The 26477-nt window shown below is 48.5% G+C and overlaps 1 protein-coding gene across 1 annotated transcript in view; it reads right to left on the reverse strand.

Annotated features, from left to right (window-relative positions):
* Positions 1-26477, reverse strand: part of COL19A1 (collagen type XIX alpha 1 chain) — a 2318824-nt gene that overhangs the window by 1696249 nt on the left and 596098 nt on the right. The window lies entirely within an intron of this gene.

Here is a 26477-nt window from a genome sequence, read left to right on the forward strand (position 1 = left end):
CATGGGAGCAAGAGGTGGTAAACATCCTGCATCCTGATGGCCTCGCTGGAGTACACGGAGGAATGGACTCTGGTAAGTCGAATCTCAACTACTTCACCCCCCCCAACCACCAGCATGCCAACCCCCCCCTCACCCCCAATCTCAACCCCCCAGCACACAACCTCCCTGCCAATGTCTCACCAGCACAACCCACCCTAAACAACACCAACCCCTGAATGCCAACACAAACCATAGACAGCCACCACCAAAGCATGACCATTGCACATACCCATACACCCCCCCCCCAAACCCTCACAACACCTCCCACAAGGGAATGCCAGCACTGGGGGACAAGGGCACTCAAAATGCACGCCATGGCACACACAGAAACAATAACCATACTCCTTTACCCCTGCAGGGCCCGAACGCCAACACACCGCCACGGAGGGTCCAGATTTGTCCATCCCACCCCCAGAACAGGCCCCCAGCGAGGACAGCAGCTCTGTCGACCTAGAACCTGACGACCAGCCCGGACCATCGGGGACCTCTGGACAGTCGGTTCCCCACACACAGACACAGGCCACAGCAGACCCAAACCCCTCTGGGAACACCAGCACAGCTCCCACCCAGCGGGCCCATGCCTCTGTCTCGCGGACGCGTCAATCAGCGGTGTGTCCGCCACTACAGGGCACCCAGGCTGACCCAACACCCCAACAACAACAGGGACCTGGGGGCAGTGGTAGTGGGCACACCGTCCAGGGGACAGAGGCCCGGGGAAACATGGCAACTGGGAGGGCTGCTGTGCGACAGGGGGGGGAGGACAGGCCCAGGGAACCGAATCTCCAAGAGGCCCTCACCACCATCATGGGAGCATATCATCACTCCCAGGAGACGATGGCGACGGTACTGGCCAGGTTCACCGAGATCCAGGCACAGCAGGAGGAACGGTACATGGGGTTCAGCAATGAACTCAGGAACATCGCTACCGCTATGGGGACCATAGTCCAGGCCCTCAACCGGATAGAAACCACATTGCGTGACCATGTGGCACCGCAAAGGGCCCCTGTCACTAGCCAGGAACAGCCTACCACCTCCGCCGGCGCTAGTGGTCAGGAGGCCCCCACAGAACGACGGGCCACCAGAACCCCACCTCCTGCTGAAGAACAACCACCCCGCAAGAGGAACCTGAGATCTCAAAGGAAGACAGAGTAGGATGCCAAGCCCCCCGCCAGCCTAATATCCCCCCGGATGTCATTCCACTGTCCCACAGTGTCACCCTGTCCAACCTTGAACTGCCCCTGCTCCATCCTTCCACAGGCATATGGACAATGCACCTGTGCGACCGAGAACTGGACTCTGCCATGGACATAACTCCACCCTCACCCATCACCGTTTTAATATCATGTACCAATATATAGCACTAAAAATAAATCACTCATTGCACTGAAATCATTCTGGAGTCAGCCTGTATTATTTACAAATGTATAACACATTACTTATCAATAATGTTCTGTTATTTATGTGATGACAACATACCGATGTCAATAAGCATTAGTCCATGGGCTAACCAAGCAGAAGTCACGCAGTGGGTCATACAGCACTGAAAAGGGAAGGGAAAATCAAACATCAGTTTAAAAGAACTGGGGGGAAATACACAAAGTAAAGATGCAGGGGGCTTTCAGTAAATGTTAAATGGCGTGGGTGATTCCTACCTGTGTGCTACTGAAAATACTGTTGGATAACTCTGTCCCTGTTGTCTGGGTCGTCCTCTTCGTCTTCCTCCTCTTCACTCTCCGCAGGCTCCACAGCTGCTTCAACACCACCATCTGGACCATCCTCCTGCAGGAAGGGCACCTGACGTCGCAATGCCAGATTGTGAAGCATACAGCAGGCCACGATGATCTGGCACACCTTCTTTGGTGAGTACATCAGGGATCCCCCTGTCATATGCAGGCACCTAAACCTGGCCTTCAGGAGGCCAAAGGTTCTTTCAATGATCCTCCTAGTTCGCCCATGGGCCTCATTGTACCGTTCCTCTGCCCTGGTCCGGGGATTCCTCACTGGGGTCAATAGCCAAGGCAGGTTGGGGTAACCAGAGTCACCAATTAGCCACACACGTTGTCTCTGTAGCTGTTCCATCACATAAGGGATGCTGCTATTTCGCATCACATACGCGTCATGCACTGACCCAGGGAACATGGCATTCACATGGGAGATGTACTGGTCAGCCAAACAGACCACCTGGACGTTCATCGAATGGTAACTTTTCCTGATTCTGTACACCTGCTCATCGTCTTTTGGGGGTACTAAAGCCACATGGGTCCCATCAATGGCACCTATTATGTTGGGGATATGTCCAAGGGCATAAAAATCACCCTTCACAGTGGCCAAATCAACCTCTTCAGGGAATACAATGTAGCGCCGCATGTGTTTCGTCAGGGCAGACAACACTCTAGACAAGATTTTTGAAAACATAGGCTGAAACATTCCAGATGACATGGCCACTGTTGTCTGGAATGAGCCACTTGCCAAAAAATGGAGGACTGACAGAACCTGCACTAGAGGGGGAATTCCTGTGGGTTGGCGGATGGGGGACATCAGGGCTGGCTCCAGCTGGGCACACAGTTCATGTATAGTGGCTCGGTCAAGTCTGTATCGTAGTATGATGTGGCGTTCTTCCATTGTCGACAGGTCCACCAGCGCTCGGTACACGCGAGGATTCATCCTTCTCCTCGCAAGTCCCAGCGGACGGTGCATAGGAAGGACAACATGGCGCACAGAGTCAAGCAAATCACAGGTACGTTCACCACTGCATGCATAGCACACGATTATCTATGTATTGAAAGGCGTGTATGTGTGGCAATGCAAGGCCTAGGCCTGTGTGACGCAGTACAAATTATGCCATGTGGGCCCTTGAAATGGCAGCTGCCTGACCTGTGAAGTGGGACAATGGGATGTGAGGTCAATGCGCTGGCGTGGCACACCGTGGCGGTAGGCGGTCGAAGACCGCTATACGAAGCCGCATTGGCTAACATTGAGGCCTATGGGTTTCAGGAGCCAATGACGAGGTGCGCCGGCGGTCGCGGTACGCACCGCCGCGGGCGTGACCGCCATTTTCTATCTGCTTAATCACTCGAGACCTGATCATCCACAGGAGAGGACCTATACTGCAAGTGCTGCTGTGACCTCGGTCTGGAAGTGACAATGGCTGCTGCGACTGGGGAAAGGGCCCCTGCCTTCACGTCTGAGGAGTTGGAGAAACTTGTGGATGGGGTCCTCCCCCAGTATGCGTTACTCTACGGTCCTCCAGACCAACAGGTAAGTACACTGGGTGCACATTGAATGGGCTATGCCTGTGTGGAGTGGGGTGGATGTAAGTTGGTGGGGTGGGGTGCGAATGAGGAGTGCAACGCACGACAGATGAGAGCATGTGCCATATGGCAAGGTTGGGGAGGGGGGGCCAATCGCATCTAACATGCAGAAAAATGATGATTTTTCCTTCCCACCCTGTACATGTCAAATAGGTCAGCGCCCATCAGAAAGTGGACATTTGGCGTGCCATCGCCAAGGAAGTCCGGGCCCTGGGGGTCCACGTCAGACGGGGCACCCACTGCCGCAAAAGGTGGGAGGACATCCGCCGCGGGACCAGGAAGACCGCCGAGTCACTGCTGGGGATGGCCTCCCAACCTAGGAGGGGTGCCAGTCGTACCCTGACCCCCCTGATGTCCCGGATCCTGGCGGGGGCCTACCCTGATTTGGATGGGTGCTTGAGGACATCACAGCAGACACAAGGGGGTGAGTATCAGCACATTCTGCTATCTCTCTGCGCAGTGGAGGCGTCTGGGTGGGGGAGGAGGGTTGTGGGTGACATTAGGCCAGGGCGCTTTCTGTAGCGTAGTCCTCTCCTTTAGGCATGGCCCTGTGCTCCCGGCCCCCACCTCTGTAGGGTTACAAGTACAGCTATCGATGGTCCAGCATCACACATGTGCGCCTTTGTCGTCTCTAGACCTGTTGTCCTAGTCAGAAGTACTGAGTAGTGTACCCCAAATGCGCGGCTTAGTGCATGAGGCTCCTGTGTCTGTCCTCTCCGCCAACGGTGTTGACATTGCATGCACTCAACCTGGTCTTCGTTTTTCTCCCCCCACCCTTCTTCTTCATCTTCTTGTGCATGTGTGCATTAGCATCATCAGGCGGAGGAGAATTGGCATCGGAGCATGAGGGAGCTGCAAGTCACAAGGCCCCGGTGGGCCCAGGAACAGACACCGAGGGCACCAGTGATCCGGAGGGTGAGGGGAGCACCACAACGGGGACCGGTGGTGACACCAGCGACAGCGACACGTCCTCGGATGGGAGCTCCCTAGCGGTGGCGGCAACATCCGGGCCCCCCGCCTCTACAGGTACAGCCGCCACCCAGCGCACCAGCCCCGCCCTCCCAGCAGCCCCTCAGCCTACGCTCCGTGCCCGCTCGCCCAGGAAGGCGTGCGTCTCCTTCGCCCCAGGCACCTCAGCCCCTGCCCCTGTTACCCCTGCTGCCCTCAGTGAGGAGGTCATTGACCTCCTGCGGACCATCATTGTTGGGCAGACTACCCTTTTGAATGCCATCCAGGGGGTAGAAAGGGAGGTGCATCGGAGCAATGCCTACCTGGAGGGCATTCATTCGGGTCAGGCTGCCCATCAACGATCGTTCAATGCTCTGGCCTCAGCACTGACGGCAGCCATTGTCCCTGTTTCCAGCCTCCCTCTTCTGACTGCCTCCACCCTGTCTCTGTCTCCTGTTCCTCAGCCTATCCCATCCACACCATCAGACCAGCCTGCACACACCTCAACACCCAAGGGCAGCTCATCCAGACACAAGCACCACAGAACCCACAAGCATTCACGCAAGCAACACCCAGATGCAGACATTCCAACAGTCACTACCACCTCTGTGTCCCCCTCCTCCTCGTCTCCCTCCTCCCTCCCTGTGACGTCTACACACACACCTGCATGCACACCACCATCAGCCAGTGCTTCCATCACCAGGACACCCTCCAGTCCAGTCCGCACACGTGCAGTCACCACCCCCACTACCATTTACACGTCCCCTGTGTACTCTCCCACTGTGTCTGTCACCCCCTCTTCCAAGACACACAAACGCAGGCAGACACCCACCCAACAGCCATCCACCTCACGACAGCCTCCAGCACAAGCACCTGCACCCAAAGACAGCACACCTGACTCTCCTACAACCAGATCCTCTTCCTCCACTTCCATCACCACTTCTCCTACCTTTTACCTTGGTCCTAAGAAAGTTTTCCTTGCTAATCTTGACCTCTTTCCCTCCACTGACCCACCCCCTCCATCTGCAAAGAGTCCCAAGAGCACCTCAGCCACCACCAGCCCAGCTTCGAGTGTCACTGTGGTGCATGGGTTCTGGAGCCCACCCTTTGCCAGCAGTGACACTTCAATCAGCAGCAAGGGGACAGCCAGCCCCCCACCAGGCAAGAAGACCAGGAAGCTAAAGGGCCGCCGTGAGAGGACTGACACGGCTGCCCCCATGGAGCAAAGTTCGCCCACTTCTCCAGCCACAACATCTAGGGGAGGCAAGGGCCCGAGAGCCCCATCTAAGGAGCGAAAGGGCAGCAGGGCGGAAAAGTCAGCCAGCAGGAGCGCGGAGCAGGAGGGGCCCACAAGCCCCATCCCGGGTGTTAGGAAGAACACGAAAGGGCCCAGGACTCCGTCACCGAAGGGTCCAGCAACAGCACGGTCGGAGGGCGACTGAGTAGGGAGTCCAGGCCAGGTCTGGCTCCCTTGACCTACTGGACGAGCACCGCTGAACAGGGCCCCGCCGTGGAGAAGAGCACTGCTGAACAGGGCCCCGCCGTGCAGAAGAGCACCGCTGAACAGGGCCCCGCCGTGGAGAAGAGCACCGCTGAACAGGGCCCCGCCGTGGAGAAGAGTACGCTGAACAGGGCCCCGCCGTGCAGAAGAGCACCGCTGAACAGGGCCCCGCCGTGGAGAAGAGCACCGCTGAACAGGGCCCCGCCGTGCAGAAGAGCACCGCTGAACAGGGCCCCGCCGTGGAGAAGAGCACTGCTGAACAGGGCCCCGCCGTGCAGAAGAGCACCGCTGAACAGGGCCCCGCCGTGCAGAAGAGCACCGCTGAACAGGGCCCCGCCGTGCAGAAGAGCACCGCTGAACAGGGCCCCGCCATGGAGAAGAGCACCGCTGAACAGGGCCCCGCCGTGCAGAAGAGCACCGCTGAACAGGGCCCCGCCGTGCAGAAGAGCACCGCTGAACAGGGCCCCGCCATGCAGAAGAGCACCGCTGAACAGGGCCCCGCCATGCAGAAGAGCACCGCTGAACAGGGCCCCGCCGTGCAGAAGAGCACCGCTGAACAGGGCCCCGCCGTGCAGAAGAGCACCGCTGAACAGGGCCCCGCCGTGGAGAAGAGCACCGCTGAACAGGGCCCCGCCGTCTCAAGCACCGCTCCGCTGGGCCCTTCCTGTCAAGCACTGCTCCGCTGGGCCCCGCCGTCTCAAGCACCGCTCCACTGGGCCCCGCCGTCTCATGCACCGCTCCGCTGGGCCCTTCCTGTCAAGCACCGCTCCGCTGGGCCCCGCCGTCTCAAGCACCGCTCCGCTGGGCCTCCCCGTCTCAAGCACCGCTCCGCTGGGCCCCGCCGTCTCATGCACCGCTCCGCTGGGCCCGCCGTCTCAAGCACCGCTCCGCTGGGCCCTTCCTGTCAAGCACCGCTCCGCTGGGCCCCGCCGTCTCAAGCACCGCTCTGCTGGGCCCTTCCTGTCGAGCACCGCTCCGCTGGGCCCCGCCGTCTCATGCACCGCTCCGCTGGGCCCCGCCGTCTCAAGCACCGCTCCGCTGGGCCCTTCATCTCAAGCACCGCTCCGCTGGGCCCCGCTGGGCCCCGCTGGGCCCCGCTGTCTCAAGCACCGCTCCGCTGGGCCCCGCCGTCTCAAGCACCGCTCCGCTGGGCCCCGCCGTCTCAAGCCCCGCTCCGCTGGGCCCCGCCATCTCAAGCACCGCTCCGCTGGGCCCCGCCGTCTCATGCACTGCTCCGCTGGGCCCCGCCGTCTCAAGCACCGCTCCGCTGGGCCCCGCCGTCTCATGCACCGCTCCGCTGGGCCCCGCCGTCTCAAGCACCGCTCCGCTGGGCCCTTCCTGTCAAGCACCGCTCCGCTGGGCCCTGCCGTCTCAAGCACCGCTCTGCTGGGCCCCGCCGTCTCAAGCACTGCTCCGCTGGGCCCTTCCTGTCAAGCACCGCTCCGCTGGGCCCTTCATCTCAAGCACCGCTCCGCTGGGCCCCGCCGTCTCAAGCACCACTGGCACAATGACAGTGCCGGATCTGTCTCGAGCTACTGTTCACGGTTCACTGTGCCCACCATGCCTCCTCCTTGACCGGTGGAGACTGTTATCCACCTGATGGACTGTGGCTTTGCACTCCCCAGGATGGCAGAGTGGGCAAGCCACCCACTGTAGAGACTTGAGAGACTGTGGCTTTGCACTCCCCAGGATGGCACAGTGGGCAAGCCACCCACTGTAGAGACTTGAGAGACTGTGGCTTTGCACTCCCCAGGATGGCCGAGTGGGCAAGCCACCCACTGTAGAGACTTGAGAGGCTGTGGCTTTGCACTCCCCAGGATGGCACAGTGGGCATGGTGGCCCCTTCGTGGATCTGGCATCGTGGACTCATGTGGCTGTGGTGCCCCCCCCCCCTTCCCTTCCCCCTGAGGTGCCTGTAGTTTTTTCATCAGATGCCCCTGCAGTGTTCTCTCCAAAGGACTCAGGTCTCCTGTGTGGGCTTTGCCCTTGTGTTGATACACTTTGGCCCACGGACACTTGGAATATCGTTAGATGTGCAGGACTTATTGCTTCGGTTTATCGTATGCACTGGATATTGAATTGTTTTTTTTTAATTGTTATTGCTATTTGCCCGTGACTTATCAGTGGTTTTTATTTCCCATAAATTTCGAGTCACAATTTAATTATGTCCTTGCTTTTTTTACGGGGGTTTGGGTGGTGTCACTGTGACTTGTTGCTCTGCATTGGTGTGTACATGGTTTGGGGGGGTGGGTGTATCGCGTATGTGTGTGCACGTAACCTTTCGTCCTCCCCCCTCCCCTGTGTCATAGGTGCAGTACTCACCGTTGTTGTCTGCGCCGGCGTTCGTACTCCTGGTAGATGAGCAGGTAGACGAGAGCAGGTAGGATGTTTAATTCGGGTTCCATGCTGTCCTCCTTCCTCGTGGAGTGCGTAGAGGTGCGCGTTTTCCCGTTCGTAGTCTGTTTCCGCCGTGTTTTTATCGGCGGTGCTCCCGCCCCGGAAAAGGTGGCGGATTGGCCGGTCATAATAGTGTGGGCGGAACATTGTCTGCCGTCTGTCTGTTGGCGGTGACCGCCGCGCTGTTTGTCGGTCCCGCCGTGGCGGTCGGAGTGTTAATGTGGCGGGCTGTGTTGGCGGTTCCCGCCAGGGTCAGAATTCCATTTTTTGGACCGCCGGCCTGTTGGCGGGTTGGCCGCCGCTTTATCACCAACCGCCAGGGTTAGAATCACCCCCATAATGTCTACTGCAGAAGAGACAGTGGTGGAGCTCAACCTCACACCTTACCTGCGTCTTAGGATGTCAGAGTTAAGGACTCTCTGCAGAATCAACAAAATAAAAACTGGATCAAACCCTACCAAAGAACAGCTCCAGGAGCTCTTGGCAGAGTTTGCTAAAAACAACCCCTCTGATGATGCCCTCACAGAGGGGGAAGCTAGTGATGTGGAGGAGAATTTCCCCCCTCCAGTCCTAGTTAGGGAGAACAGGGTCCCTCAAACCCTGACTCCAAATGTGATAGTCAGAGATGCTGCTTCTCTCACAGGAGGGTCCAGCACCTCTGGAATCACTGAGGATAGCCTCAGTGAAGATGACCTACTGTTAGCCAGGATGGTCAAAAGATTGGCTTTAGAGAGACAGCTCCTAGCCATAGAAAGGGAAAGACAAGAGATGGGTTTTGGTCCCATCAATGGTGGCAGCAACATAAATAGGGTCAGAGATTCTCCTGACATGTTGAAAATCCCAAAAGGGATTGTAACTAAATATGAAGATGGTGATGACATCACCAAATGGTTCACAGCTTTTGAGAAGGCTTGTGCAACCAGAAAAGTAGACAGATCTCACTGGGGTGCTCTCCTTTGGGAAATGTTCACTGGAAAGTGTAGGGATAGACTCCTCACACTCTCAGGTAAAGATGCAGAATCTTATGACCTCATGAAGGCTACCCTGATTGAGGGCTTTGGATTCTCCACTGAGGAGTACAGGATTAGGTTCAGGGGGGCTCAAAAATCCTCGAGCCAGACCTGGGTTGATTTTGTAGACTACTCAGTGAAAACACTGGATGGTTGGGTAACTGGAAATGAAGTGCATGACTATGTTGGGCTTTATAATTTGTTTATGGAAGAACACATTTTAAGTAACTGCTTCAATGAAAAGTTGCATCAGTATCTGGTAGACCTAGGTACAATTTCTCCCCAAGAATTGGGAAAGAAGGCAGACCACTGGGTCAAGACTAGGGTAACCAAAACTTCTACTGGGGGTGACCAAAAGAAAGGGGTTACAAAGCCTCCCCAGGAGAAAGTGGGTGACACTAGAAATAAAGAAAAAGAGTCATCTGTAGGCCCCCAAAAACCAGACCAGGTGGGTGGGCCCCGAGACACAACCCAAAACAAAGGTGGGTACCAGGGTAAGAACTGGGATGCCACTAAGGCATGGCGCCAAAACTGTAGACAGACAGGGCACCACACCAAGGACACTTCTTGTCCCAAAAACAAACCCCCTAGCAAAATCCCAGGGGTGACCAGTGTAGCCATTGTGGATGACTCCTCAGATGAGGAGGTCTTCATAGCCTTCAACTGGAAAAAAGGCCCCACAGGTGAGTTGGAGATTCCAGAGGGAAGTAGACACTTCCACCACCTACTGGTGAATGGAATCCCAGCCACTGCCCTGAGAGACACTTGTGCCTATTGTGCATGACAGGCTGGTGTTCTCAAACCAGTACATCCCAGGTGAGACTGCCAGAGTAAGAGTTAGCCCAGACAGGGTCACTGATACGCCTGTGGCTTTTGTGCCCATAGAAGTGGGTGGGACATTTAGCTGGAGAAGTTTGGTAGTCAGTACAGACCTCCCCCTTGATTGTCTCCTTGGAAATGACTACCCAGAGGTTAGTCAGAGCCCAAGAGAGGAACTGGTCCTGTGCCAGTCCTCTCCCATGGACTCTGGAGGTTCTACCCCTGCAGTAACTGCAAGTAGGCCCCAGAAGAAAAAGAAAGGAAGACAGAGTATGAAAGGTGGACAACCTTTAGCCAAGGTTCCAGCAAGCCAAGGAGATTCTGCTCCAGTAGGGGAGAACTCAAAAAATGGCACTGGTATAGTACAACCTGACCCATAAGAAGTCCTGGCTAGTCAGGCAACTGTTAAACCTGAGTGGGTGGCTCCTCAGTTAATAGAAGAAAGAGTGGAAGGAGGGTGTTTACTACAAGATGTAGTAACCCCCCACTCTTACACAGCAGACAGGTACCCTGAACCCAAAGAAGCCTGTAACTTAGCTCCTTCCCTTGCAGGTGAAGAGCTAAATGCGTGGTTCTGGGCACTGACAGCTGTCAGTGGCCTCTGCTGGGTGTTAGCCTTTATGGCTGCACTATCCCTGGCATGGTGGTCTGACCCCATGCCAAATAGCAAGTTAGGCCCCCTGACCATGTTGGTCATGGTGGGGTTACTCCAGCTCTGGGTAACCTCTTTGGGTAAGCTATGGGTGACCCTGGCTAAGATAAGATTAGCAGAGGTGGATACCTCTAACCCCAAAATAGAGAGAATGGGTGAAGACATTAAAGGCACAGACAAGAGGCAATTCAGACTAGGTCCTATCACTGTGGAAGTGGGTCTGTTCCCCAGAGGGAATGACCTGAACAGGAGGATGTAAGGCAGAGTAGGCCCTGCAACAAACCAGCCTATTTCCTCTACTCTTCCTCGCCTGACAGACTAGGAAGACTCTCTCAGCTTTGGCTGAGTCTCCTGGCCTGTGGGCTGGGGGGGGCTTGTGTAAGGAAATGGCTCCCTGTTGCAATTACCCCCCACCTTTTGCCTGGTACTGATGCTGACTTGACTGAGAAGTGTGCTGGGACCCTGCTAACCAGGCCCCAGCACCAGTGTTCTTTCACCTAAAATGTACCATTGTCTCCACAATTGGCACAACCCTGGCACCCAGGTAAGTCCCTTGTAACTGGTACCCCTGGTACCAAGGGCCCTGATGCCAGGGAAGGTCTCTAATGGCTGCAGCATGTCTTATGCCACCCTAGGGACCCCTCACTCAGCACAGACACACTGCTTGCCAACTTGTGTGTGCTGGTGGGGAGAAAATGACTAAGTCGACATGGCACTCCCCTCAGGGTGCCATGCCAACCTCACACTGCCTGTGGCATAGGTAAGTCACCCCTCTAGCAGGCCTTACAGCCCTAAGGCAGGGTGTACTATACCACAGGTGAGGACATAGGTGCATGAGCACTATGCCCCTACAGTGTCTAAGCAAAACCTTAGACATTGTAAGTGCAGGGTAGCCATAAGGGTATATGGTCTGGGAGTCTGTCAAAAACTAACTCCACAGCTCCATAATGGCTACACTAAATACTGGGAAGTTTAGTATCAAACTTCTCAGAATAGTAAACCCACACTGATGCCAGTGTTGGATTTGTTAAAAAATGCACACAGAAGGCATCTTAGAGATGCCCCCTGTATGTTACCCAATTGTTCAGTGCAGGACTGACTGGTCTGTGCCAGCCTGCTGCTGAGAGACGAGTTTCTGACCCCATGTGGTGAAAGCCTTTGTGCTCTCTGAGGACAGAAACAAAGCCTGCTCTGGGTGGAGGTGCTTCATACCTCCCCCCTGCAGGAACTGTAACACCTAGCAGTGAGCCTCAAAGGCTCAGGCTTCGTGTTACAAAGCCCCAGGGCACTCCAGCTAGTGGAGATGCCCGCCCCCTGGACACAGCTCCTACTTTTGGCGGCAAGTCCAGGAGAGATAATGAGAAAAACAAGGAGGAGTCACTGGCCAGTCAGGACAACCCCTAAGGTGTCCTGAGCTGAGGTGACTCTGACTTTTAGAAATCCTCGATCTTGCAGATGGAGGATTCCCCTAATAGGATTAGGGATGTGCCCCCCTCCCCTCAGGGAGGAGGCACAAAGAGGGTGTAGCCACCCTCAGGGCTAGTAGCCATTGGCTACCAACACCCCAGACCTAAACACACCCCAAATTCAGTATTTAGGGGCTTCCCAGAACCTAGGAACTCAGATTCCAGCAACCTAAGAAGAAGAGGACTGCTGAACTGAAAAAACCTGCAGAGAAGACGGAGACACCAACTGCTTTGGCCCCAGCTCTACCGGCCTGTCTCCCCACTTCTAAAGACACTTCTCCAGCGACGCGTTCCCAGGGTCCAGCAACCTCTGAAGCCTCAGAGGAATACCCTGCATCTAGAAGGACCAAGAACTCCCGAGGACAGCGGCTCTGTTCCCCAAAGACTGCAACTTTGCAACAAAGAAGCAACTTTGAAACAACACACGTTTCCTGGCGGAAGCGTGAGACTTTGCACTCTGCACCCGACGCCCTCGGCTCGACTTGTGGAGAACAAACACCACAGGGAGGACTCCCCGGCGACTACAAGACTGTGAGTAGCCAGAGTTGACCCCCCTGAGCCCCCACAGCGACGCCTGCAGAGGGAATCCCGAGGCTTCCCCCTGACCGCGACTGCCTGCTTCAAAGACCAGACGCCTGGTAAAGACACTGCACCCGCAGCCCCCAGGACCTGAAGGATCCGACCTCCAGTGCAGGAGCGACCCCCAGGTGGCCCTCTCCCTTGCCCAGGTGGTGGCTAACCCGAGGAGCCCCCACCTTGCCTGCCTGCATCGCTGAAGAGACCCCTTGGTCTCCCATTGATTTCTATTGCAAACCCGACGCCTGGTTGTGCACTGCACCCGGCCGCCCCCGTGCCGCTGAGGGTGTACTTTTTGTGCTAACTTGTGTCCCCCCCGGTGCCCTACAAAACCCCCCTGGTCTGCCCTCCGAAGACGCGGGTACTTACCTGCTGGCAGACTGGAACCGGGGCACCCCCTTCTCCATTGAAGCCTATGCGTTTTGGGCACCACTTTGACCTCTGCACCTGACCGGCCCTGAGCGGCTGGTGTGGTAACTTTGGGGTTGCTCTGAATCCCCAACGGTGGGCTACCTTGGACCCAAACTTGAACCCTGTAGGTGGTTACTTACCTGCAAAAACTAACAAACACTTACCTACCCAAGGAACTGTTGAAAATTGCACTGTGTCTAGTTTTAAAATAGCTATATGTCATTTATGTGAAAACTGTATATGCTATTTTGCTAATTCAAAGTTCCTGAAGTACCTACCTGCAATACCTTTCATTTGAAGTATTACATGTAAATCTTGAATCTGTGGTTCTTAAAATAAACTAAGAATATATATTTTTCTATACAAAAACCTATTGGCCTGGAATTGTCTCTGAGTGTGTGTTCCTCATGTATTGCCTGTGGGTGTACAACAAATGCTTAACACTACTCCTTTGATAAGCCTACTGCTCGACCACACTACCACAAAATAGAGCATTAGAATTATCTCTTTTTGCCACTATCTTACCTCTAAGGGGAACCCTTGGACTCTGTGCATACTATTTCTTACATTGAAATAGTGCATACAGAGCCAACTTCCTACACTACCCCTTTAAGGTTCCAGCAATGAAGCTCCATGAGTCTGCCCCTTTAATGCTCCAGCAAGGCAGCAGCTTTAAAACCAGGAGCCTGCCCCTTTAAGGCTCCAGAAATGAAGCTCTGCTCTCTTTCGACTCCGCCCACCGGTTCCGCAGACAGAAATAAGTCGAAGAGTGGCCACTGGAAAGACACGCTGAAGACGTGAGTCCTCTCCCGCTCGTTGCCAAGTTTTGTTGCGTCTTCAAAGGAACAAAGACGCCACGCACGGTAAGTTGAGTTTCTTCTTTATTTGCCAATAAACTGTAGTCGTAACATAAGGTGTCCCCCAGCGACCGGCAGATCTGGAGACCGGCTCCAACTGCCGTTGAATCCCACCAGGCACACGCACCACACATTCTCTTCGGAGTCTTGTGTAGCCGCGAGGTTAGCTTCGGCACGAGACTCCGAATCGGATATAACACTATGTTATGTCCATCAATTTAAAATGTTGTTTTCCCCCACGCTCTGAACTGGGCACCATGATGATAAGTAACAAACAGCTATTGAAGGATTTTGTCAGTGTACCCTTTATTAAGTTGTCTGTGATCCTACTTCATGGACTCCACCCTTTTCCTTGTGCATTTTACATGCTGAGCTGGCCACTTACATGAAGCAAATGGCTTAAATGAGGTTTCAACATTATTTATATCTTCCTATATGGTAATAAAAATATTTTAAAGGCATCTAAAAACAGAAGCAAGTGAACAGCTCAGTCTTACTTAATTCTATTTTCACCTTCTTGATCATGTTATTTTCACAAAAGCCAGATGAGTAAACCTTTCCCTCATGCTGTTTAAAGAGACACACGTGGCCCAACTTGAAAGGTAAATCTACAGGCGGAAATTTGCCTATGCACAGATTTACACATTTGCATAAATTGCCAGCTAAATGCAATACAGCAATTCTAGTCACAGATTATCCTCTGGCAGAAGACCGTTGTATGGCGGACTCCAAAGACAACTGTAGAGTTAATAATAGTAACTTTACAGAGGTATGTGAGCCATAAATCTGCCATGTGCAGTTCTACATAGTGTAGGCAGACATCTCTGTCTAGGTTATTTAGAAATACAAACTGAAAAACATAAGGAAACAGGTATCATCTGAGGAAAATAATACACACCTGACAAGCATTGTTCCCGGAAACACATACATAGAGACCACTTAGTGGGATATGGCCTGTTTCCCTTGTGCTGTGATGTTGTAGAGCCAGATATCACATGCAATTGTGTTGTGTGTCATAGTGTGTGTGTGTGTGTGTATATATATATTTGGGGCATGCAATGCATTATGATGTGCCTTTTAGTGTATGTAGAGTGATGCTAGGTGCAAGATCAGCTGTGTTTTTTATCATTCATCTGTACACCTGCTATGTATAATTGTTTAGGTGTCTGCAAAGTATACAATGATGTGCCCATTTTTTACATTCATTTTATTTTTGAATTTTAATTTGTTTCTAAATTGTTACCATGTGATGTGTATGGGTGCATGAAACATGTAAACGTAGAAGACCATATTTTTATTAAAATGTATTTTAGTTTTCTTTAAGGTGTTGGGCTTTGTGTTGGTAATATTATTCCCTGCCTCAATTGACTTTTATGTGCCTCCCTTGCAGTAACTCTGTGTGATCAGATGTGGTGTGTCATTTACTTCAAGGCTTGGCTAGAGTAGATTTGAGACTTTTTGGCTCTAGTTTTTCCTGTGTAATTGGGGGTGTAACCTTACTGAAATGCAACTCACCAACCCATTTGTAAGTGTGATTTTGTATTTTCAAACACCACCCTGTGCTCCAAATTAATTTGTCAATTTCTTCTTCCGCTTTCTATTAGATAATACCCAATTTCCAGCCACTGCACCTGGTCCCTCCCTCATTTACCCTCAAAACATGGACTACATGTGGAGAGTTCTATAACCTCTTAGAGGTGCACTATGTCCTTAAGAGATAGGTCTGATATAGGCTTAAATCTACACCTGTACCTTTGTAAATTGCATTTATGAGAATGTGAAGTACTGTTGAGCAGTGTTGCATGCTTTCTGAAATGTAAAGGACAAAGGAGCCCTTTTGTGTTGGACATAAAGTACCATAATTCCTCTACTTATTAACTCTATAAAAAAGTGTAATTGAAGTGGGATTTATTCATTCCAAGAAAGAAAAAAATCTTCTAAGTTTAGCAGTTTTATTCACCCAAAAATGGTACTATAACTAGTGTTGTAACTACTATTGTTTTGTAAATCACCTCTTCATTACTTGAATAGCCGATTGCAAGAAAAGTGAAAGATTAGTAAACAATGTATAAATGAGTTGTGGTTATTTGCAGTTTTAACACCATTTGAAAGCTCAGACTTTCTTCTGAGGTGGTTATCATCCTCTGCCTAAAGAAGTGTTGTCCTTCGAGTAGTTAACAACCCATAAGAAAGTGCAATTAATGTGACTGCATCATAGGAGAATTCTTATGAGAACAAGTTCTGCAGCAAGAGTGTTTAGTAAAAGAAGAGCATGATGGATATTTCTTCTAACACCATCTACCTGATCAATTTGACATGAAAAATAAGTCAGCTACAAAAATTATGTTAAATGTCATTACCAGTCAACAGTTTGTATCATCTAGGAGAAGTCTGGCTCCCAAATGGATTAAAGAGTACCTCATTTCTTAGGAAAACATCTTAAATTAAGCAAAAACACTGCATTCTTCTTTTCAGATGGTACCAAAAACGTTTTGGCGCATTAAACTGTGCTGATGTATAACAGCTAGTTTGAACTTTGAATTAATTGCCACAGTCTTTACTCATAATAAAAACAGGACCTGCAACATATGGGATAAAGTGCCCTCTACTGTACATGATAAGGCTATTGCTAGTCACTGTAGAGTTATGAGGCTATACAGATGAATGAAACAGAAAGCTGAGCTCCTTTATAGGGTTATGGAACTCTAAGAACACTTGCAATATCTTTTTTATGCATGGCCGGGGTACTTGGTTCCTTATACTACATAGTCAAACCATCACCATGTATCACCCTTCATACAAACTGTGTAAGTCCTTAGGGATTGCTCTTTGATGTGAAAGCAATAGGATGTTTCCAAACATTCTGAATCTGTCGTGCAAAATTAAGCACACGAAAAAGGTTAAATATTTGAATGAAAAAGATATTAGATCAGTTTAATGTAAGTTAGATTTACAAAACGCTGTAGTTCACAATGTGCAAAAACATCCTTAATCTCTCTTTTATTAAATTATCTAAAGAGTGGAAAAAATAAAAATGTTGCCACAAATTAGCTCCTTTCTACTGATCACTCTTCATGTAGAAAAATGGAGCATAAAAAGACAAAACCAGATTTAATTTTCATTGTTGAAAATACAGCTTTAATTATGCTCAGTGTCCTTCCTTTCCTCTTGGCTGCTGGCTCTGGGATCAGGAACTGAGACATCAGAACACAACTGTAATAACTTGTTATAGTTGAGCAGCTACATCATTCATTTACTACAAGAGACTAAATACTTGACAGGTTGCCTGAAAAAAGAGATTAGAAACAGATTTTAATACAGGGATTGCAGGCTCCCAAATAACTAACCACAAGGTAAGCACTATAGTAATGTGATACCACTAACCTCACCGATCCAGGATTTGCAAATCTATTTTCCCTCCATGTGAGTTTATATTTCTTCTTTATGTATTAAGTAATCTACATCACAACTAATGGATTACAGATTGTATTACTATAGTCTATGCCAACAAAAAATATGTAAGAATATGGAAAAATTAGAATTACAATATCCATTATTTTTCAATTTGATTTCCAAATTCATGACTATATTAAGTTCAAATGTATTAATGTATTGTCAATATTCATTAAGGGTTAGAAACCAAACTATTTGATATTTTGAAGGTCAATGTCTCATTTACAATATTCTGGATCTCCACTTTAACTCTCATGATAGTATGGTATCTTGGCCCTTCACACACACCACCCATCAGACAGATTTGAATGTTTATGAGCCTCTGCACAACACCACTGTTGAGTCACCAAAATGCCAGGATTAGTGGAAGTGAGATCATGAACTTTGTAAGCCCTAATGACTCAAAGCATTACCCCTTGATCAAAGCTTAGCCTTTCAGCCATTTCTGGATGTAGAGAAAAGAAAAGTAAGCAAATAGGACTCCTAGAGACATGTTTCTTTTTTTCCTACTACTGCTTTCACAACACCTGAGCTGATGGTAGCAAGGTCTCTTGTCAATTAAGAGTACATATTTCAACTTACAAAACTGTTTATGATAGTTATCAGTTTTTTGATTAAAATGGTTTAAAGAGTAGTAGGTTATTCACTCAAAAAGTAAAAGGAGTTTGATCCAAAGTGTGAGTCCATGCTAATTAATTTGCAGTGGTGTTCATGTGCCGATGAACTATTGAAGTCTAAGTTAAATGAATATTCTGTTTCTTTATAGAAGGGCTCATTGAATGCTGGGGCAGTTTGACTATCATGATCCCGGACAACACTGAAGAATTATTTATTGCTTTAAGGGTCAATCCAATAGTTTTATTATTTGTATTTTTGAAATTTCCAAGTTTAACATACCATTATCTACTGGGGATATAAGTATAATCATGAGGTTTTTTTAACCACTTTTTGCTATCTTTTGTTTTATAAGCTACTTAGTCTGATGTAACATTTAGCTGGACACCTTTATTGATACATGTATATACATCTATTCCATTGCCTCCCTGTCCCTTTGCTTCCAGATCTTCAGTCTCCCTTTCCCTCAGTCTCCAGTTCCCAGTGTTTCTCTGATCAGATGTGTGTTTTTTAAAGTGCCTCCCAGTTCCAGTGCCCACTTTTTATATTCAAGTGTTATTGTTACATTTTCCCAATGTTTGTTTCTCTGTTTCTATGTCCAAGTTTTATTGCCCTTATGCTTGATAAAGATTTTGTCTTCTTATGGTCTGCCCATCACTGCCCAATTGTCTGCATTTTCCAATCATAACAAGTGGTTACCCTTGCCCTGGTGCCAATGGCTCCTTGCCCCAGTGCCTTTGCTTCCCATATTCAAGCAGCCATACTTTCACTTTCCCACAACATTAGTGTTTGTCTTATACACATATCCATGCTTATTGTGACCCATTTGCCATATTTCCTGTTCTTGTGGCCGTTATATCACATGACTATTTGCTGCCATCACAGTGCTTGTGTTTCATAATTTTTCTGTGTAATACTTTCCTGGCATAGTGTATGTGTTTCCCTGAGTTATTGTCTATATTTACCTTTCTGAGTGTCTGTGATTAGATGTGTTGTGTTTCCCTGTCCCAGTAGATTTGTTATCTTATCTGGTTCATTGTTTTTATTCCCAATTCCATTTTCCCTACTCCAGTGCCAGCCATACCCTGTCCTAGTATATGTGTATCCACTGATTTAGGGTGTGTGGATGCAGTGCAGGTGCCACTGAGTGTGGGTTTAGTGTTCTTGTTGATGGGTTTGTGTGAAGAGCATGTTGTAGTATGTGCCTGGACAGATGTCTCTGTGTGCAGATGGCATTGGGTATAGCTGTGACATTGATGCCAGTGCCTGCCAGTGTGACTGTATGTAGGTTCATTGCAGATGTGACTGGCTGGAAATGGATGGGATTGTAGGTTAGGGTGTTGTGCTGTTGACAGCAGTGTAGATCAGATATCTGCAGGTAACTAAGAACGTTAGTGTAGAATATCTGCTGGTGGAGGTGCCTTTGGGTGATGGTGGAGCCACTGAGTATGCTGAGAGGGGAAGTGGGTGCAGTGGCTGTGTCAATTCAGTACAGATGTACATGCAGTATAGGAACTTGTTGGAGCCAATGCACTGACACACCTATATAGCTCTGTGGAGGTGCCAGTGTGTACTGGTGAGTATTTGAGCCATGAATATACATTTAGGTGTAAATGCAATATAGTTGTTAGAGTTTATGGGTGGCAATAGTTTTAGGTGCTGAACCAGTTCAAGTAGCGTGAAATACTATTTTCTAGCTGTGTTGGTTGAATAAAAACGGCAAACGCCACAGTGGCATCCACATTGTTAAGTGATCTCAGCTCTCAGCATTGAATACATATTTTTCATAGCCTCAGTGCTAACGTTCAGTAGTCACATATTTGGGTTTTTAAGGTATTCTATGGTTTTACAGATGAGTAACAGTAAGAGTAACAGTAAGTCCCAGATTCCAGTAAGCAATAATGAACAAATTGCAGTGGCCAGAGAGGCTTGGTCTACCAAGGGTACTTTAAAATTTTAGAAGGATCTTCCGAGCTAAACTAACTTCTAAATGAGCTGTGAGTAGGCAGGTGACATTGCAGCTGTCCGATCACATTTTTATCATGCACTTGTGATGTCATATGAAAAAGATTACTAGGGTATTCATATTTGTATTTATTTTCATTTTTTGAGTGCAAACAAGTTGTAGGACAAAATCTAGCTTCTAGGTGCTGCGCACATCAGACCAACACAATTAGAGAACACAATGGCCCTCATTATGACATTGGCAGTCCAGCTCCCCCACGCTGGCAGTGGCGGTAACACCACCGACGGAGTGGCAGTGCTGGACCACCAGATTATGACCATGGCGCTAAACTGGCAGCAATGCAGCCAGTTCACCGTCTGTACCGCGAGGGGGGTCGGACCGCCAGGGCGAAGGTGGACCACCTTCACCCCGGCGGTTCACCATAGACCACTGACGGTATATGGAGTCTCTTTTCCGTCAGGGATTTCCTGGCGGCAACCCCACCAGGAAATCCCTGGCGGAAAGGATACTGGAGATAGGAATTTACATTCCTGTCACCAGTTTGCAACTCCCCCAACCCCCACACACAGCCATGCTCCCCCCTAAGCCCGTAGGGACCCCCGATCCCCAAAGAGACCCCCCACCTCACCCCATCCAAGCATGCACACACCACACATACACACACACACACATGCAATCACGCATTCACGCACTCATACTGGCACACACATACCCTCGCACACACCCCTAACCCCGGCATCCATTCATGCACTCACACAGACACTCACAATCACATACGCACACACAAACACCACCCCCCTCCAATCACACAAACGCACATCCCCATGCACGCACACACCACTCATCATCTCCCCCTCTCCTGTCAGACAGGCTCCTACTTTTTCTCAGTGGTCGTCTGAGAGGGGATGGGATCCTTGGGGCCTGCTCCGCCGCCAGTGCCCCATCACCACAACACCATCACGCCTATTACCAACTCGTAATAGGTGTGGCGGTGTTGTGATAACGTGGCGGTGCAAGTGCAGCAGCCTCCAATGTACCGCTGACCGCCAGTATGGCTGCTGGTGGCTCTCCACCCTAATTCTGGCAGAGAGCCGCCAGCAGTCATAATATGGCAGTGTGAAGACCGCCATCCCTGGCGGTCTTGTGGCTGGGGGGACTTCGGCAGTCTATGCTGTAGACCGCCGAAGTCATTATGAGGCCCAATGTCTTGGTCCAAAGTCATTCAATGAGAGGTTACAAATAACAGAAACCTTGGCAAAGGTAAATTCCTGTGCAGTGAAGTAGCAAACAATGACCCCTAAAAAATATAACCTCATTGCTATGCACATTGAAAAGTAGATCCTTCACAGTGGGACCCCTGTGTCTAGAATGGCAATGGTAAGCTGATTAAAATGGTAGCACCCCAGAGACCTTTGCATCTTTAAACTATCAATTTATAATCTCCCTCGCATTTGTCAAGTAAATGACATTGATGTTAAGGGCATTCATATGAAAATACATGAATTTAATAATATTGATGGCCAAATGCTAAAAGTCAGTACTTTAAGCAGGCTTAGCAATGGCAGGCAACAGTTGTAACTCACTAATCAGGGGAATGCGCTATTTATAAGGAGCCTGGATGGTTCATGAATAGCTAATGAATTGTTTTGTGTTCTGCTTATGGACTATTTTGATTGAAAAATAAAATATTTTATAAAAATGGATCCCTAAATTGCCCACAGAAGGATGAAACAGTGATCACAGCACTAATGGCTAGAATAATTTAGGATCTGTTGCTACCATTGTACACCCTTTCTTTATGAATATTAGACATTCTGTAAGATTATTTGCATTGTTATATCCTTCACAAAATTCAAGTAACATTTGTGTTTCATCAGCCAGAGGAGTCATGTAGCTTTTGAACATGAGTGGTGATAGGGGTGAACCTTGGGACAGGCAACGTCCTAGGGAACAGACTCTACACATAAACTGGTGTAAATGAATTTGCTGATAGGAGTTTTTATGAAATAACTGATTCTATTCTAAAGCCCTACCACTCAGTCCAAATTCATGTTCTACCTTGGCAAGAAAAAGCTAAGGGTCAAGGATGTCAAAATCTGCTAACAAATTTACTAGCATCAGAGCAGCAGCATGGACTCTGTACATGGTCTCTAGTAATTGTTCTCTAAGGTGAGTAGTGCAGGCTCCGTACAATGGGAAGGACGAAAATCAGACTGGAAATCTAAAAAAAGTTAGGAGGTCATTTAAGCTATGAGGTGTAGCCTACTAGCCTCTCATATTGCAAACTTTTTGCCAGTCTAGGTGTGATATCTTTAACGAAAAGGTATCTGCTGGCTTCATTAAGGGCTGACAGACACAATAATTCGAGGAGGGAGATTCACCTGATCGAAGAGGCTACTAAAAAATGCATCCCAGATGTATTCCGACTGGGTGGACTAGTCCTTCCTGTTTTATACATTGTGCCGTTTTGTTTTTGGGGAACTTTTCAAAGCTGTGACACAAGCCAACTATTCCCACTCATGGTCTCGAGTGTTGGTAAATGGCATTTTCTCAGACTTCTATTTGGAACGTGGAATGCCACGGGGTTGTCCTCTCTCCCCAGTCCTCTTTTCCCTTATTACTGGACCCCTGGCAGCTAGAGTGCATGCCGTGCCCTCAATTTACAGTATACCTTTTGGCTCCATTGACCACAAAATTTCCAATTTCACAGATGGTGTTATTATCCCTGACTTCCTCCCAAACATCTCTTACTACACTGCAAACTGAATTCCAAGCCTAAGAAAAACTTGCTGGTTTTCGTGTTTACCTTCATAAATCTTTTCTCCTCAATCTGACCCTACCAACACAGGAGATGGAACCTCACCCCCTTCCAATGGGTCAAGAAAAACATCACTTATTTAGGAGTAAAGATCATCCCCAAAATCTGGTTTATATAGAGCAAACTAACCCCCTCTGCTGCATCAGCTGAAGGCTGACCTAAAACTTTAGGCCCCAGTGTATTTGTCCTAGATAGGGCAAAATAATGCTCTGAAAATGTCAGTATTGCTGAGATTTCTATACCTGTACCAAGGACTTTCCACTGAAATTGACCGAGAGTTATTTTCTTCTTTAAGCACTATCATCATTCGCTTTATCTGTCAAGGCCGCAGAGCGACACTCCCTTTCAAAGTTTTGACCTGCCCAAGAGAAGCAGGGGGACTGGGCTTATCTGATTTCTAGCTTTACTATAAAGCGTCTTAACTAAGGCTGATCTCTGAGTGGTCACTAAGGGAATCAGACAAACACTTGCTCTATATGGATAGGGTGATAGTTTGAAGATCCATCTGGGATGTATTGTTGAAACCAAAGCACAATAAGCCTCTTAACTCTTATTTAAGTACCTCAACAAAAACAACCCTTAGGGTCGGGGCTGGGGTGAATCGATCCAACAGTTGGACAATATTCCCTTCTCCTTACACTCCTATACACTTTAACGCAGCCTTTCCACTGGAACTCAAGCCCGGTCCTTTTGACTTATAGTGGGAAAGGGTTTGCCTCACTGTATGAGATCTATTAAACGGGTGTGACATTCTTACGTTTGAAAATAGTCAACCTGACTTTAATCTACCCACCTCAGAGAGATACCATTACATGCAATTGAAGCATTGGGTACTCAAACAAGAGATCAGACAGGCAGGCCCCAGGGAACTCTCCCTTATAGAGAAAACTGTACAAAGTACAAGCGGTTTGAAAGGTTGTATTTCCTTTCTGTACTCACTCCTAATATCAACTACTAGTCCACCAACACCTTGCCATTTAGTATTCTGGGAGCAGACACTGGGAATACTAATTGCTATAGAACAATAGCGCAAATTGTTGAGGGATATCCCTAGATTTAATCACTCACTGGGCTTGAGAGAGGCTCACTAGAAAGTGCTGTATGAATGGTACCTCTATCCAGCAATGCTCAAGAAGATCTATCCCAACACCTCTGAGCATTGCTGGAGGGCCTGCGGTCTACTAGGAGACTTAAAAAATATATAGTGGGGGCAGCCAAGATTACCCTAGCAGCAGCCTGGAAAAAACCTGATACCCCATCAATGTCGCAGTGGTAAGCGCGCCTACAGCAGGGCCTAACAAAGGAGAGGGTGACAGATGCCCTTCAAGAGACTCAGAAAAGCTTTGAATTCACATGGGGACCCTTGGTAGGATTCCTCTCTGAAGGCTTGCTGCTCTCCTCCTGCCCCTCACATACTAGGGTGCTTCATCTTGTCCAGTTCTTAGTCCCCATGAGACAGAAGCCTCCCATGTGGTTGTAATGCTCTCAACTAGAATTAGCCTCCCAAATCTGCTGCTCAGGGCTCCTCGCACGTCACTAAGTAACTTTGGTAATCTTTCTCATGCATGTTAAGTTGTTTTTCTTCTTTTTGGGTTTAGGAGGGGGTTAATCTGGGCACATGACTTGATATGAACTATATGTTCAATTGCCAGTCTTTTCCATAACTTCTTGATTGAAAATTGTGGAGGGACCCATCCCTTATGAATCTGAATCAGCCATTAGCATTCTCGGCTGTTATGTGGTCCAAAATACTGGTGATTTTGTCAGTGCCTACTTTGTGCCTTAGTAACATTCAATAAAGAACGTTTGAGAGAATGCATCTAATAGTGAGTAGGAAGTTATCACTAATTTTGTTTTGTCCACAGCAGGGATTTTTCATCCTGCATATGGGCAGACATTGCGTGTCCTCCCTACCCAGTGATGCCGTAACTCACATGGCAGACCTAAGCTAGGAAAATATGCATGGGAAACCCACTGTAATGCGGGAGGACTTCCTCATGCATGGAAAGTAGCAGCACTGTGGTGAATGGACTGCAAGCACTTACTCCACCGGAAGTCAATCAGCAGTTCTTCCACATCTGACTGAACCAGGAATACCACAAGTTTGGGAGGGTACGAGGACAGCCAACTTTCAAGAGATACTGTAAGAGAGTATATCCAGACATCCACGGAAACAAAGTACATGTTCAGCAAATAAGTTTATTCTAATAAATAAGCCCACTACACAGAGCCGCACAGAAGGTCAGGCTTGTCGGGTGATCAGCTCCCAGGAATGATCTCATCACCACAACAACCACAACCTTCTAGAACACCACCATGTTGTGGGAAAAAAATCAATCTTAAAGAAACACTACAACAACACACTATAAATCTGATACAATACTGCAGTTCTCCTGTGCCGTAAAACACTAAATAATCCCATTAATCACTAAATAATTCTTTACTTTTGTCATAATAACTGATTCACTTATTTTCAACAGAGCTGGCAGCATAGAAATATGTCTGTAATGAACCCGAACGTTAGGTTCACAAACCAGCTTCTTTAGAGTGAGTTTACTAATGCATGGATAAAAGGGTCAGGACATATTTCCCCAGATAAGGATGCATTCAGTACTGTTATGTTCTCAGCTGATAGTCTACTATACTATTTACAAAACGCAACAAGCATGATATTGTTTTTAAACTGAGGAGGCAGAACAACCATGACTATATTTGCCACATTAGCCACTAAATAAAAAAATCCAGAAAAAGTAACTTTGACGTGGAGGACCTAGATATAATTTCATTACAGCAGCCAACTAACTCGTTTTCTATTTTCATAGTTGCAATCTTTGAGTGTAAAAGGCTCCCAGTAAAATTCCAAAATTCTTTTGACTTTTGATTTCCTGGCTTAGTGTCAGATTTCATAAATAATTCCGAGTGCATCTTGAATAATTCTTGAGACGAGCCGAGGTAAAACAAGTTTTATAAAAATGCTTTTAGCTGAAAAAACTTTTAATATATTAAAGACATTTGCAATTATTTTATCTTGCTCTGATTTTCATGCGTGCCTTTTATGCTCCACTTGATGGCTATGCCTTTTTAAACTGCTCAGCTCTGTAGAGAACAATGGATTGGTCCACGTTCTAGTGTGAGCCACGTTTCTCCTCTTCATAGCAGCTACCTTGTTCAGCATACATTTGCAATTTATTTGAATTAAGTCTTTATTATCAGAAGGGTTCTTCAACACTTCATAAGGTGTGGGCACATCTTTTACGTCCATGATCTCCTTTTACCGAGCCAGATACTGGTTAGGGTGCAGCACCTCTTTAACAGTCTCTTTATCTACACGAAGCAGAGTAAACTAATTGTAAACCTCTCTAAAACTGAAGTGGTCACATTTACGAAAATCAGATCACCTGGTGCTTGGACCTTTAGCGATCTTTAACTTCTGTGACTTACGCAGTACAAGTATCTCAGAATGGTGTTTGATTTCAGAGGTTCCTTTACACCGCACTTGGGGCTATGAAGTTGAAGGTTGCTTCCTTAACATCAGGCTTCCTGAGTCTAGTGAAATACCGGCACAATCCTATCCTTAAGCCACTACAAAAGGTGATGGGAGCAAAGCTATTACTCATCATGGCATATGGCTTAGAAAT

Source organism: Pleurodeles waltl, chromosome 5 (genome assembly GCF_031143425.1).
Source record: "Pleurodeles waltl isolate 20211129_DDA chromosome 5, aPleWal1.hap1.20221129, whole genome shotgun sequence".
In the NCBI taxonomy this organism is placed as follows: domain Eukaryota; kingdom Metazoa; phylum Chordata; class Amphibia; order Caudata; family Salamandridae; genus Pleurodeles; species Pleurodeles waltl.